Consider the following 15,430-nt stretch of genomic DNA (forward strand, 5'->3'; position numbering starts at 1 on the left):
CCCCGTCCTCTCATTGTGTTTTATTTCTTCTAGAGCTAGGGTGATTCTAAATTTCTAATCAATTTCTCTTTTGAGAGAGAGGAGGGTTGCTGTTATTAAGACACAGGGATAAGAAGGGTAAATTGGAACTGTGAACTGGGATGCTTGCCCCCCCCCCATGCATGGCATCTGCTACTTCATAACATTCTGTATTCCAAGGAAATGGAAATTATCTTGTTATTTATCTGTTTATTGGTAAGCTCCATGAAACAGGAATTCTGTCTGCTTGTTCTAGGAATCCATCACCTGGAAGAGTCCTTGACACATAGTGAGTAAGTAGATTCTTGAGTGTGGACTGAATGGATGATCTGGTTATGCTCTGTGTTCTCTGTAGAACTGAGCATCTTCTGGTTGGCGGTGAGAAACTGAAAAGCCGTAAAGGGCAAATTTGCTCAGAATATTTCCTCCCTTAGGATAGGGGAAAAAGGAGCCAACTTTTAAAATTTTGCAGCATTTCCTGTAAAGAAATCAGTCTGGCAGATGTGCACTAGAAGTGTCCACTCTTCTGTTCCTTGCAGGGAGACTGAGGGGCTATGGTCTCCAGGATAGGCCTGGCCTGGGGAGCAGACCAGTGGGATGAGAATGGTCATGGTCCAGGTTGATGCGCTGGTGGGCTAATCTGTGGAAAACAGGTCCCCACATAATGGAACGGCTGTGTCCACGTGACTCAGCAAGAGCAACTTCAGAGCAGTCTGCCGTCTGTGCTCATTCATCCCCCGAGGAGGCGGGGAGGCCAGAGGGATACAAGGAAACAAGCACCTTTCTATGTCTGGGAGATGGCTGATGCGGACACACACACACACACACACACACACACACACACACACACACACACACTGATTAGCAGAGTCCTTGGGCCCCAAGGGTCAGTTCTGGCAGAGATGTTTGACTTTATTCTCTACTGTCTTACCTAAAACCAGACCAATCTTTTAAGTCAGGGGGCATAGGTGTAGTAGCTCAGTTCAAGTTTTCCTTTCCAAACAGAGAGGGCTGTGTCCTATGTGATGCTGCTCATGGAAGAATTTCTGTAGGAGGAAGAGGCTGGATCTCTGGCCTAGGGTTATTAAGCAGAGCATTCATAATAAATGTGTCAATACCATTCCTGAAAGATTTGCATGTTTCTCTGTCACAAACATATTCTTCAGATTTTATTAGAGAAAAATATTCTGGTATCCTATTAGAATTATTATTATTATTATTTAAGAAAAAATCTCAAGCCCCTTGATTTTACTGCTGAGGGAACTTAGGCCCCGAAAGATTGACTAACTTGCCCTCCTTGACATTAACAGAGATAGGCTCCTGTTTTTAGAGGTTAGAACCTCTCCTAATATTTGACTTCAGGTTTGTGTTTTGAAAATGACTGTTGGATAAGTTGAGAGCTTAGTAGTTTTAAGTTATGAAGCAACTTATGACACATGTTTAACCAAATAAAATTATTTTCTCTCGCTCATGCCATGCAGACAGCTTGCAAAAACTGTGTTCACTTTTCCTCTTTCCTCTTAGGAAGGGGTTGGTTATTTTTCAACCTCAGATTTGAAGGAGGGAATATAGATTATAAATCTCGGCTGAATTTATTCAGGAATTTGTCAGACTGAATATGAACTTTCTGGAGTGTAAATGAAACAAAAATGAGGTCTTTAAGTGATCTCTCTCTCTGTTTTTATCTATATCTGTCTTCAGTTTCATCCCAGACTGGCTCCAGGGTGAGAAGAAAAAGTGATTTTTCTCTTTCCTTAGACTCACATCATGAAGTGGTTGACTAAATTGGTGATGGAGTGGCAACTTTAGTGATCATTCCATTGCAATATTGTTTAATAACAAAACAAATGCAACTCAAAACAAACATCAGCACAAAGAAAACTATTGTGTATGGCAAAATGTTTGTCAAACTTCTACCAATAAGCCTTCTATTTAAAAGGAACCTGATATTGAGAAATAATTCTGATTATTCTTTGAAGTTTGTAGTAACAGGATGTAGTTTGTAGTAACAGTAACATATCTGCTACCACCTTTTTGTTTAGGCCCCCAAATGAAATATGTATGATTGTTATAATTTTGAATAACTCCAGGATAAACATTCAGTTATATCTTCCACCTTCTTTTTCTTTTCTAATAAAATAGAATAATGAAGAGACCTCCAAATATAATAGCTACATTTTTGGGTTTTGCTAAAATTGAACAAAGTGCTTTATAGATAATATTTGGTGATAAGTCATCACTTTCCTTATTTTATATGAGGAAACTTAAACACAAGTTTTTTTTTTTTTTTAAAGATTTTATTTATTTATTTGACAGAGAGAGAGAGACGGCGAGAGAGGGAACACAAACAGGAGGAGTGGGAGAGGCAGAAGCAGGCTTCCTGCGGAGCAGGGAGCCTGATGTGGGGCTCGATCCCAGAACCCTGGGATCATGACCTGAGCTGAAGGCAGACACTAAATGACTGAGCCACCCAGGTGCCCCAAACACAGAAGTTTTTAAGTACAAAAATACAGAGGTGTGACTTCAAAAAATGCTTTACGGCAATAATCCTATCTGCACATCACATCTACACCCTACTTACTTTGAATAATTAACAAAGGGCCTATTGGTTCTATTATTTCCCTACAGACAACTTTCTTGTTTTAGAATTGAAGAGTGCCATGCTTATACATGACCAGGAATGCCTGGACTGCCTATTTACAAACTTCATCTTCATTCTTGTTGGACCTTACTGGTCCGGAGGTTTCATCACCTGCTGCCACTAGATGGTGCTTGTCATTGAAACAGGTTCCTCCTCCCATCTTTCTGTTTTCTCTAGGTGCCTATTAGGACCTTGGCTGATACGAAAAAACTTGATTGATAAGCTAAGTAGTGCATGGGTATTCTAGAAGGTCATTTAGTACAAAGAGTTATTGATTAAAAAAGCAAATCATTATCAGTAAAGATTACTTATGCTGTTTTTTAAATTCCATTAATTTTTCTGTTCCTTTTCTTTGTCATCAAGCTGTGCGAACCCCAAGACAAAAAGAACAAATGAATCTTTCTCTGGGCTCATGGGAATCGAGGGACGTAACTCAAGTTTTAGGATAGGTGAAAAAAAAGATCTCAGGATTCATTGTCCTCACTCAGAATAGCAATAGCAAAGGTGACCACATGCAGAGTTGACAAGAAAAGTTAATCAATGACCTTTTAAAGGAAAAACACATATATCTCAATTACTGGACAATAATCAATAGGAAAGGAAATGGAACATGCTCTTTTAATTGTGGGATAGCAAACATCAAGTAATGAGAATGATAACAGAGGTTGTTGGCTCTTTGCCAAAGACAACTCTTTTTCTCATTAAGGCACACACAAAACATCACCTCATAGTGCTCTAATTCCCTCCCTGCCTCCCACCCCACACACCAATTTTATACCCCTTTCAGGGTGAAGTTGTGCCAATCTCAATAGTGAAAGGCTTCCAGGGGTTACCTATTTGGTTTGTGTGAAGGACAGTTTGATATATTTTGCACCAGAATATTAGAAAACATAAGTTCCTTGCACTATTCCTTTCCCAAACATTCACCGACGCTGACCATTCATGGCTGGTTCACGATTATAATGAGAAATTGCCAGCTATGTTGAAATACATAATCCACAGTGTGAAAAACTGCTGAACAGCAGTGTCAAATTCTTAATACAAAAGTGGCTTCCCTTTGCCTGTGAGCTTACTTTGGGGTTGCTGATTCTTGCTAACTGTGTGCTCAGGCACTGAAAGTTAATTTTAACATTAGTCTAAAAACAAAATATAACTATGTAGGCACAAGTTTTAAAGCTAATTTTTTTTTTTCCAATCTTCTGTTTCTAATTCCCCATGTCACTGCAGTGGGGTATGTAGAATGCGTGAACATATATGTGAGCCAGATGTAACAACAACTGGACACACGACATTAGTACATTTTAATTTCAGACAGTAGACAGCGTTAGGTGGTTCCTAGTGCCTTCTGAGCATTAACTGAGGATTTTAAATATACTCCCCCTTTTTTTTCTTCTTTAAATGCCTGCATCCTAAGCACTGGTGAGGTACAATGGATCTCTTCCAGTTTTAAATACTAGAAAGAGAAGCTTCTGTCCCTAAGTTATTTTCCTTCAGAATGTCCCACCCTCCCTCCACCCCCCAGAGGTCTTATTAGTTATTGCTTAGTATTGAGGAAGGATTTGGAAGCAGGAGCAGGTAGTCTGTATGTGCAATTATTTTTCTTGAGTTTTATGTGTTTTGGTGGTTACTGTTGAAAATGCAGTTTGGTCAGTGACTTCCACACATATGTTATATATATATGATATGTATTAATAGGAAACTCATATATGCTTGCATCATACACCGCGTGGCTCACATACATTAACTGGCTGCTCTCTAGCAGTACCCAGAACCTTAGACGGTGTCCGTGCTGACAGTCTGTTGATATCTTAATAGTTTACTTCACTGATCATAATGGGGCTCGGTCACTGATATATTATTAGTATTATTTGCTTAGCAAAGGGTACTTAAACCTCAATAATTAGCCTTAGGAACAACGTAAATACAAATAATAACTTTGTACGCTCAAGAAGACTCCCTTGGAGGGCTAAAGATGTTTCTCAAACTGCCTGAGGAAGACAGAAACCACTCGTGACATAAGGACAAGGCTGAGAACCGTACTCTCCCCGGACATCCTCTGCTAAAGGTGAACGATGACTGTGTGCTGGTAGCACTCTCTCTACCTAGACGCCTCAAGTTTTATAAAGTAGTCTCAAGAGTGATCTGGGGCTAGGAAACGCAAGCAACTTCGGTTCTGCCCGAGAGAATAGGCTGTCCCCAGCGGGGAACTGCTGTGACTAGGACAAAAAGCTGGACCTAGCAGCTAGCTCAGGGCGTGAGAGAGAAGGAACCCAGGAAGGCGAAGGCAGCCGGTCGGGAGCCGGGTCGTTGGCCAGTTCCAGGCGGGCGCGGCGCGCAGAGCCCGAGCCCCCGGCGGAGGCGGTGCGGCCCCAGGCCCCTCCCCGCCGCCGCGGATGCCCGGGCGGCTGACGCCGAGCCGCGGCCCGGAGCGGTGGGGGCCGGGCGGCGCGAGCGAGGGCAGGGCAGGGGGCCGGCCGAGGCCACTCGCGGCTTTAAATATGGATCGCGGGCTCGCGCTCGTGGCACAGCCTCCGCCACGGCCGCCTTTCCCGATTCCCCGTCCCCCAGCTCGCTCCCGAGGGGTGCCCGGGCCGGGCACCACTGCTGCAGTGTTAGTTACTGGCAAAAACATCGGAGATCCCCATAAATATGCAGAAGCTGCAGAAGGCAAAGTAGAGTAGACGCCCGCGCTCTCACACACTCGCTCGCCCCGCACCACGCGGGCCGTGTAGACATCTTCCCCCCCCCCCACCCCGCGCCACCTTCTCCCCCTTCCTCGTGGGCCGTTCGGGTTCCAGTCCAGCTTGCTCCGAAGACCCTCCCGCCCCAGCGCCCTCACCCCGTCCTCGCCTCCCTCCGCTCCGGAGGGTGCACACACCCAGGCGGCAAAGTTGTGACTACTTGGGCGCGGGTGGCTTGCGCCCCGCTCGATCCGCGCCTCGCGCCGACAACTTCCCGCGGCTCGGCCCCGCCGCGCCCCGGGCCCGCGCCTGCAGGGATCCCGCGGGCCCCCAGCCTCCAGCCCCGGCGGCGCGCCGGGCAGCGCTTCTGTGGCCGCGGCGGCTGTGGTGGCAGCGAAGGCGGCGGCGGCGGCAGCGGCCGCTGCAGCCCCACACTCCGCCACCAAACTGGAGGAGCGACGGAAGGCAGACCCCAGGAGGTGAGCGCCCGGCCCGGGCAGCGGCGGGGAGGGTCGGCCGAGGCCCCCGGGTCGCGGCGGCAGCGGCAGCGGGCGCAGGAGCGGGGGGCCCAGGGGCCGGTCCCAGAGGGCACGCGGGCGGCCTCGGCGCACTCGGGGGAGGGAGAAAGGTCAGTTGCGGGCCGGGCATCCCCCGGGCTGGGCGCCGGCGAAGTGTGAAGGCTGCTTCCGCGGAAAGGTACTTTTTTTTCCTTCTTAGCGTTTAGAGGAGCAGTTTGAGCAGTTCTATTTCTCCCCCACTGTAGAGCCCCCTGCGCGGAACCAGGCGTTGTTGCCCGGACTGTGGGGCAAGTGTACGCGGCGGGCTGGGCTCCGGCGCAGTGACACGTGTGTTCCTGTGAGCCTGGGTGGTCCCAGTGTGGCCGGACACCTGCCACACAAACATCCCCAAACCCACCGATGGTGGAGGCTTGGGGGACTCTCGGTACCACCGAGACCGCGGCCCCCACTTCACTGCCCGCTCCGGGACGGAGCATTCACATCTCTCCCTGGCACACCAAAAGCGGGGGGTGAGTCAGGCAGATTCTCTGCAAGTGGCACACAAACACACAATTATTTGCAATGGATTTGGAAGAGGGAGGCCGAGGTTAAACTGGGATTTCTCTTGGCCAGCGACAGTGGAGCTCTTCCTCAGGTACTGGGCAGCATGTGCGTCTTGGCAAGGAGAGGTGATTTCCTTTTTCTTAAGTGCATTTTACCCAGCCCTTGCCAGTCCGTTAATAACAGTCACCAAAGAAAGGTTAGGAGTTGGGAACCACATCAGCAAACTGCAGCAAGCACCGCAAGGAAAAAAGTTCTTTAAGAACAAAAGAACAACGACGACAACAACAAAAAACAAACAAAAACCACAGCAAACCCTGAACTTGACTCGAAAGATGGAGAAGGAAGCCATTCTACCTCTGTTCTACCAACGTAAAGCATTTTTTTTTTCTTTTTCCAGTTCCTTGTGAAACTTTTGTTTTTCCATCCCTCATTCCTTCTCAGGGCCTTACCTTCTCAGCCTAATTCTCCGAAGCAAGCTCTTTTCAGTCTTGACAATGGAAGAGCAGTTAACCACTTTGGTTTGCCCTCTTCACTTCCTTTCCCATTTCACTTCAGTGTTGGAGAAAGTTGCTCCTAATGGGAACTCATGAACACTGAGCTGTACTAAACTCACATTGTCTTAAATCCTGGAACAGTTCCTTTCCTGAGAGACACTGCATTGTACAGTATTTCCCTTTTTTTCTTGTATCTGGGACTTGGACTTAGACTATTACCTGAATTAAAGTGTACATTGCCCATTAGGATTTATTTTATTATTATTTTTTTAAATTTTGATTTGAATAGCTTTTTCAGTGCAGTTAAAACAGTATTCAGTAGCGTCTTATAACCAATGTAATGTCTTTGGAAAAGGTTTCTAAGAACTCTCCTTGTATCTATCACATTGGCATTTAAATAATTTTCATGATCATTATAGCAATTAGATTGAGGTTATTAGCATAACTTCATTCAAAGGAAGCATGTCTGCTTATTTTTCTATAGTTTTAATAACAGAAAAAAACTTTTACTTTCATTTTAAAGTTAAATATAGTGATAGACTTCTGTTCTCTATGAAATCTGGAAATTGAATTGCTTTAACTATCTCAGAGTCTCTGGTAAGGTGACACAAAAACTCCCACATATGTGGACAGAAAAGAAAGTGGTACTCTTCGGAACTGTTGAGACATAGGACATTTATAAGAATGGGAATGGGAGGGATAAGTTTGGATATTTGGATAGTTCCAGGCATGTCTACCTTTGAGAAAAAAGAAAACTAAGAAAAACCTCCCCCAACATTGTGTATGAGTGTTTTCAAAATGAGGTTTTTAGTATCATTTAATGTGTTGAGGTCATTCTGGAGACTTACTAATTAACACACAGAAGGCGCCTTAGCCAATGAAATTGACAGGATGTACTCTGAGTGTATAATGGTGTATCTCTTTTAGTTTATTTTCTCAACAGAAAAGAACTTTAAATGTTTGTTAGTGTTACTATTTTAGTCTTTTAAATGATTAGCATAACTTTGGAGTTTGCAATAATGTGTGAAAAGAATACAGGGAATCATTTAGAGAAAAAAAAATGTGATAGAAATCGGGTAAACTTCGGGACAACTTCCATCATGGTCTGGTGGTAATTTGATTTTTCACTGAGCTCTGGCAAGTACAATTTTGAGGTTCTGATCCTTTGTTCTGAAAGCAAGAAAGATATCCTGGCCATAGCTTGCATTGTAAAGAAAAACACAACACTTAAGGAAAGGAAATACACATTAGCTGGTGAATCATGTAGATAATCAGGTTTCTTTGCTTGCCTCTGAGGGCGCTGCAGTCCACAGGACTGCTATTGTTAGGGGGAGCGTCCTGAGGGGATTCACTGCTCCTCAAGTAAGTGCGGCAATAGACTGCATCTGCTCCTCTCTTGGAGGTTCTTTGTATTCACTTTTAATAACATGCATAAAGTTTAAGACCGGGGTTGATAACAAGTTTGGAAGTGGAAAGAAAGAACGGAGAAGAGAAGAATCTAATGACGGTGAAAGTTTCTAAGTACTTGTTCCTTGATTGCTAAGTGGAGAGAATCAGGGTACATGATTTATTGGGACAAAGGAAGCTCTAAGCAGAACATATAGCTCAGTTTTCACTATCGATGCACTTCCTGAGGCTAACCTATGATTTGACATTTATGTCTTTTGGGGGAGTCATTTAGCAAAATGGATAGTGTAGGAACATCCGGGAAGTTAGTTAGACTTTACAAAATGAGGTCTTGCTACTTTCAGGACTTTTTTTTTTTTTTTTTTTTTTTTTCACTATGCAGGAATTTTAAGGGAAGGGAAAAATGTTTCTTTCATATAAGGTCAGGGGTAAGTTGTATTCCAAATATATTTTGCCTTTCTCCCAATAGCTCCACATTTGATGTATTTGAGTCACAGAATAGAAAATATGCTACTGTCCTTCTAACATAAAGATGATATTTTATATCCCTGTGGTGCATGCCTTAGTTATTTTTCCAGTAGTGGAGATGGATTTTCCTAACTTACCCTTTTACTCATTTCCTTTGTATGATGTACATTTACACACACACACACACACACACACACACACACACACTACTTGTTTGGAGGGATGACTGATTTTATTTTACCTAAAGCCATATTTATGACTGTCATAATGATTTCGTGGCAATGACTTTGTTACATTTCTCTAGTCTCAGCAGTACAATGACATTTCAAACAAGACATCAAAAGGACAGGCAGCTATGAATGGTGATGGATTTATTTACCTGCTGTGGCACAGAAGAGAGAGAACTTTGTTTTTCCAGTCTTTTCATGATGTTCCTAATCCTCTTCCTTATTGATCTCACTTGCCTTTGAATTAAGTTATACATCCAAGAGAGATGGTGGTAGAAGTGAGCTTGGTGAAACCATGCATATCTGCAGTTGTTTTCATAAGCCAAGACATCGTCTTGTTCTCCCCTGCAAATTAAGTAGACGTAAGGGATTATTATGCTCGTTGAAAAAAATGAGGAAACTAGGCATAGAGAACTTTGTATGCTTTTCTTTTCTTCCTTTTTCTTTTTTCTTTTTTTAGTATGTTTTCTTAAACTAAAGGGAAAATTATTGGTGGAGGTGGGGATGGACCTTTTCTCTTTGAACTAGTGCTACCTATGTATTGAATGACTGTCATCAAACGAATGAATGTTGTTTTAGTCACCGCTGAAGATACTAAGGCAGATAAGTGTTTATCCTGGTTTGAAGGGACGGCTCTGGCCCTGTTAGTGATTCTGCTCAGCAGCAGTGCCCATTGGCCTCGACTTTATTTCCTGTCCATTGGTGCCAGGGGCATTTCACTAGTGAAGACTATTCAATTTGTGTGGAGCAATTTTAGCTCCAGTTTTTAAGAGTTAACTTTTGTTTTTCACAGAGAGTGGATACAGAAGGAAGTTACATGAAACTAGGATGTTAAAGGAAATAAAAAACCACCAAAGATAGTTTGGGATTATTGTGTAGAAAAAGGCTATCCTCAGTTTAACTTGAATTTTTGACTTAGAATCCTTAAAAAGGTTTTAAATAAAACCTGTAGTAGTATACTTTTGGGGGAGTTTAAAAATAAAAATACAAAATGAGAAAGGAATATATTGTCTTTAAAATTGGTGTAATGTTCTATGAGTGATACAACTAGAAAAATTCTTCATAATGTCTTTATAAGAAGTCATTGGTTTCTTTTCTTTTTTTGGAAGTATATTTATTGATTGATAATGTCCTTTATACTATTTGCAAATAAGTAAACTTGTGGGATCTGGATTTCTGTGTTAGTTAGTTCTAGGTTTGGCCTGGAGACTAGTATTCACGGATAGGGTCCAGTAACAACTTCATCTATTTGGAACTCCTATATTTGGCATATTCTTCAGCAAAAAAAGCCTCTGAGCAGGCAAAATAAAGGGTTACAAAAAGACGTACATTAAAGAGGATTCACCTTACTCATAGGAGATCCCTCAGAATCTGTTTACTCTTAATTCACATACAGTTCTAACATGACTGATTATAGCATTTCTAACCCCATAGCAAACACTGAATTACAAATTATAAGACAGGAATGGCCTGATATTGGCAGCTACATTGATAACATTGAAAAGTGCTGGGGGACAGGTTGGTAGTAAAGGAAGAGATAGACCAGGTACTAAAAGCAGTTGTAGGAATTACAGCAAACACAGTGGTAAGGACTATTTAGGTGTACCCTGATAGGATCACTTTATTATACTCCCTTCTTCCTCTTTCCCTGTCTTTCTTCCTTTCTTTTTTGCTCTCCTATCCCCATTCCTATCTTATCTTTATCTATCTATCTATCTATCCATCCAAAATTTTTATTGAAATATAAAATGTATAGAGAAAAGTATGCAGGTTGTTGAGATATAAGTAAACAGCTTGGTGATTTACCTAAGTGAATACACCAAGACCAAGATATAGACCATTGTCAGCAGCCAGAGTCCCCCATCTCTCCCTCTTCTCTCACCCAGGGCATTATTTCCCAGAAAAGATAACTTCTCTCCTGGCTTCTGAGACTATAGGCTATTTTTATCTATTATTGAACTTTCTACAGAATATATGTTGTGTATCCTTGTATCTGACTACTTTTGCTCAGCATTATGTTTGAGAGATTCATTTATATTTGTGTGTAGCAACAGCTTATAGTCATTGTTCTGCAGTCTTCTGCTTTATGAGAATGCCACAGTTTAGTTATCATTTTGCTTTTGATGGGCATTTGGATCATTTCTCCTTTTTGGCAATAATCCATAGTGCTGCTATGAACATTCTTACATACGTCTTTTGGTAAACATGTGGGAATAATAGATAGTGCCTTCCTTCAAAAGTGGTACCAATCCACAGTCCTACTAGCATCTTATAAGTGTTTTGGCTTTCATCCTTACAAACTGCCGGTATTATCTTTTTTATTTTAATCGTTAAAGTGGATGTATAGTTGTATCACATTGTGGTTTTAATGTGCATTTCCCCAAGTATTTTTTGTTCCTTTTCATATGTTTATTGGTGATAGCCTTTTGTGAAGTACATGTTCAGGTTTTTTGCTCATGAAGTTTTTGTCCAGTATGTTATACCAAGCAAGAAAGGTTTTAATATCTGGGAAGTAAACTTCTTTTATTCGTTTAGAAAACTCAGATAACCATCCACACTCACTCACCAGTGTTTCCATATAATAAGTAAAATAAATGGGTGAAGATATTAAAAGCACTTTGAACTTGTAAACGTTACAGCCTGGATCTGTGAAACCCTGTCCTTAAACACACACACACACACACACACACACACACACATCAGCTTTAACACAATACTCACAAACCTGCAGAACTTGTTGTCTTCAGTGCTTAACATAAAAGCAAAAGCATTTTGTAACTTAGTGTTGCCCAGTGACCAACAGAGATATGCATTTGGAAGATATGGGTTAAAGACCCAGCTCTCTTATTTGCTAGTTATTTGATTTTGGGAATTTAAAAAATCATCTTTCTTTCTTTTTTCACTATTAAAATGATTGTAAAACCTAGCTCGCAGGGGTGTTATGAAGGACAAAAGTGATTGTTATGAAACCTTGTTCAGAACTGTAAATGACTTTACATATGTTAGTTATTATTGTTGTTGTTGTGTTCTACAACATTCCTTATTCTTGAGTTGAATTAACAGTTCCTGACGTATTAATAAATGTTTGTTGGCTGAATGAATGAACAACACTTTTAAGTGTCTTTCTTGAGCTGTTCCTCTGAGTAATCCAAACTCAGAAAACATTTTTTCTCTAGGACTTTTACTTTTTATTGCTAAAGTTGAGTTGGGAACAGGGTTTATTAAACATCGGCTTGAAAAATTGAGTCTAATAGCCAGCAGTTTGAGATCACCCGTTTCACTGTATCACTCATATCAACTTTATGCCCCAAGTAACACACATAGGACCTGGAGGACCCTTGAAAATGATTACAGTGCTCTTCACCCCATGGGTGATCCCCGAAAGCTTACACACTGAATATTTTTAGCTTCTATAATTCGAATGCTGGCCAACAAATTTCTAGATTTAAAATATAGTCGTGGCGTCTCTAGTGCTGATACCTTGGAAACCATATTTCATGAAAAATTGAATGTTTAAGGATGAATAATAGCTGAAAACGAGCTTGTAGGGAGCCTTTTCAGCTTAATATGGATGAGGCATTTCCCACATATGTTGATTATAATGTCAAAAGCAAACTTGCAGCATAAACCTTATAAACGTTTGTGTAAAGCAACAATTGAAAGGTCTGAGCCTCAAGTACTGTTTGACTTTGACCTCTATTTTCTTCATCTGAAAAGAGGTTTAGGCCAAATATTTATTTCTAAATTACATGGAGTTAAACTTCATATGATTTTTGTTTTTGAGAATTATAAGATAAATAATAGTAGGTATCCCCTTGCAAAATCAGGCCTGCAGCAGAAGGAACTTGGATTTTGATGTGGAAATCTACTTAGATTTTTTAACCCAAAGACTGATTTTCTTTTCCTTTTATTTGAGGGTGGTTGTTGTTGTTATTCTCCTTTTTCTTTTGAGAGCTGGTGGTGATCTTGATTGGTTGGCTCTTATCATTATCAGAGTACTGAATATATAACATATTGCTTCAGAATAACATAAGTCAGTCTGTATCTTTGAGGATGTTTACATTTCAGGTAGCATCCCTCATATATGCTTAACCCAGATGTGGTTGCTTTCACCTGATTTAGTGGAAAATGGAATCATCTGGTATAGTAGACAGCTTTTGTTTTCTGTTACAAACAAAATGCTATGGAAAATTGAAATAAATACAAAGGGTAATTATGGCGAGCCTTGTGAAACTACTGTTTTAAAAATAGTGAATTTCAGAAAACATCTTCTGTTCTTGGTGCTTTCATTCCTGTGAGAAATTAAACTGGGTCCTTATAAAACAAAAGCATCCAGGCCTGTCTGGTGATTGCTGTATTAAATGCTGGAAGCAAGGCTCCTCCCCTATGGTATCTACTCAGCCCAGGAGGCTTTTAAAAAAACAATGGTGCTAGGACTGGATTTAGGGAAGAGCAACTATTGAAGGAATAGGGTCATGACAATAACTTCTAAACTGATACCCCATGGGCCCCGGGGTTAGCTCTTCATCGCTCGGGCTCCTCAGCTTGGAAATCTGTTATCTAAATGGCCTGATGGGAATCTTTCTAGTGTCTTTAATTCAAACCAGGCTTTTGTACCTTCTCCCCAGAGTGATCATGAATGAAGTTCTGAAAGCATGATGGGGTGAAACGTGTTAGTTCGGAGTGCAGACTCCGTGGGCTCATCAGTCAGGGTGAAGGTTGAGCGGACCCCGAGTGCTGATGGCTGCGCTCCCGGGACCCTCGCCGCGTGTGTTACGTGCTTCCTGCAGCTGCCGCGAGCCCTCACAGCAGAACTGCTGCACAAATGCCTTCATTCCTTCGACCTCTGGACACCGTGGCCTTAGGACTGTGTGATGAGCGCTCACGATGTTAGCCGAGTAAGGGCCGCGTGGTAGGAGACTGCTGAAGCAGTGATTACAATCGCCTTCGGAAAATTGCTGAGTGCGAACACATTAAGCAGAAGCACACAGCTCACACGTTTGCACTTTTTACAAGTTGAGCTCCTCTGCCAGGGAAAAGAGAGAAGGCAGATAGGAAAGGTCTTAAAAGATTTAGATAAATGAGATCAGATAATTTCCCTTGAAAAATACATTATGAAACCAAACCCTCGTCCAGAAACATCAGAAGAAAGTACGGTTCAGGCACTCACAAGTTTTTTCCTGCCAAAACTTGAGGCAGTGGCCTCTACATTTGAACCAATGACTTTATGGCGAATTGCTCAGCCCCGCCCTTTGTCTCACACGTGCGCACGTGGTCCCGCACCGTAGGCTTCCTCACTGTGGCGGCCGTGTCAGGACGTCCTTTCGTGCTTCCTGCAGTGGCTAGCATATTTTGTAGTGAAAATACTTATTTAATGGAAGGCCACTCAAAAACTCTGGACAAACCAATCAGAGACGCCCAGCCATTCCACCCAGCTTTAATTGAACTCTTAACTTCTTCTAGAGAGATTCCTCCAGTGGAGTAGCTCTGATTATTGCTGTCAGGTCTTTCACATATTTCTTGTGAAACTTGTGGTCATGAAGTTTGGAATCCAGTAATTTTGGCGATGAAACTTTGTTTTTAGGGTTTGTGATGTGTTACATAGTTCCTTGGAAAACCTACCGCACTTTTCTATTTAGATAGATTTCATCTGTTCTCTGAATTGGACACAGTCTTATTTACCTTTTTTTTTTTTGAGATTGAAAGTGAGTTGTTATTGGTGAGGATGCGGAGAAAGGGGAACCCTCTTGCACTGTTGGTGGGAATGCAAACTGGTGCAGCCACTCTGGAGAACAGGATGGAGGTTCCTCAAAAAGTTAAAAATAGAACTACCCTGTGATCCAGCAATCGCACTAAGAGGTATTTACCTAAAGAATACAAAAATACTAATTTAAAGGGATACATGCTCCCCCTCCAGTGTTTATAGCAGCATTATCTACAATAGCCAAATTATGGAAATAGCCCAAGTGTCCATCAACTGATGAATGGATAAAGAAGCGGTAAATATGTACAATGGAGTATTACTCAACCATCAAAAAGAATGAAATCTTGCCATTTGCAGTGATATGGATGGAGCTAGAGAGTATTGTGTTAAGTGAAATAAGTCAGAGAAAGACAAGTACCATATAATTTCACTCATATGTGGAATTTAAGAAACAAAACAAATGAGTAAAGGGAAAAAAAAGAGAGAGAGAGGCAAACCAAGAAGTAGACTCTTAACTATAGAGAACAAATTGATGGTCACCAGAGGGGAGGTGGGGGGGGGATGGGTGAAATAAGTGATAGGGATTAAGGAGAGCACTTGTGATGAGCACCAGGTGTTGTATGGAAGTGTTGAATCGCTTTATTGCACACCTGAAACTAATATTACACTGTATGTTAACTAACAGGAATTTAAACAAAAATTAAAAAAAAAAAAAGTGAGTTGTTAGTC

General features: G+C 41.7%; 1 protein-coding gene across 1 annotated transcript in view; it reads left to right on the plus strand.

Moving 5' to 3' along the window:
• The first annotated feature begins 5,732 nt into the window (after positions 1–5,732).
• Positions 5,733–15,430, plus strand: part of SLC4A4 (solute carrier family 4 member 4) — a 344,097-nt gene continuing 334,399 nt past the window's right edge. The window contains exon 1 of the mRNA XM_032400517.1: positions 5,733–5,819. The gene's annotated coding sequence lies outside the window, so the exon portion shown is untranslated. The remainder of the gene's footprint in view (positions 5,820–15,430) is intronic.

Source organism: Phoca vitulina, unplaced genomic scaffold, assembly GCF_004348235.1.
Source record: "Phoca vitulina isolate PV1807 unplaced genomic scaffold, GSC_HSeal_1.0 scaffold3, whole genome shotgun sequence".
NCBI classification, from domain to species: domain Eukaryota; kingdom Metazoa; phylum Chordata; class Mammalia; order Carnivora; family Phocidae; genus Phoca; species Phoca vitulina.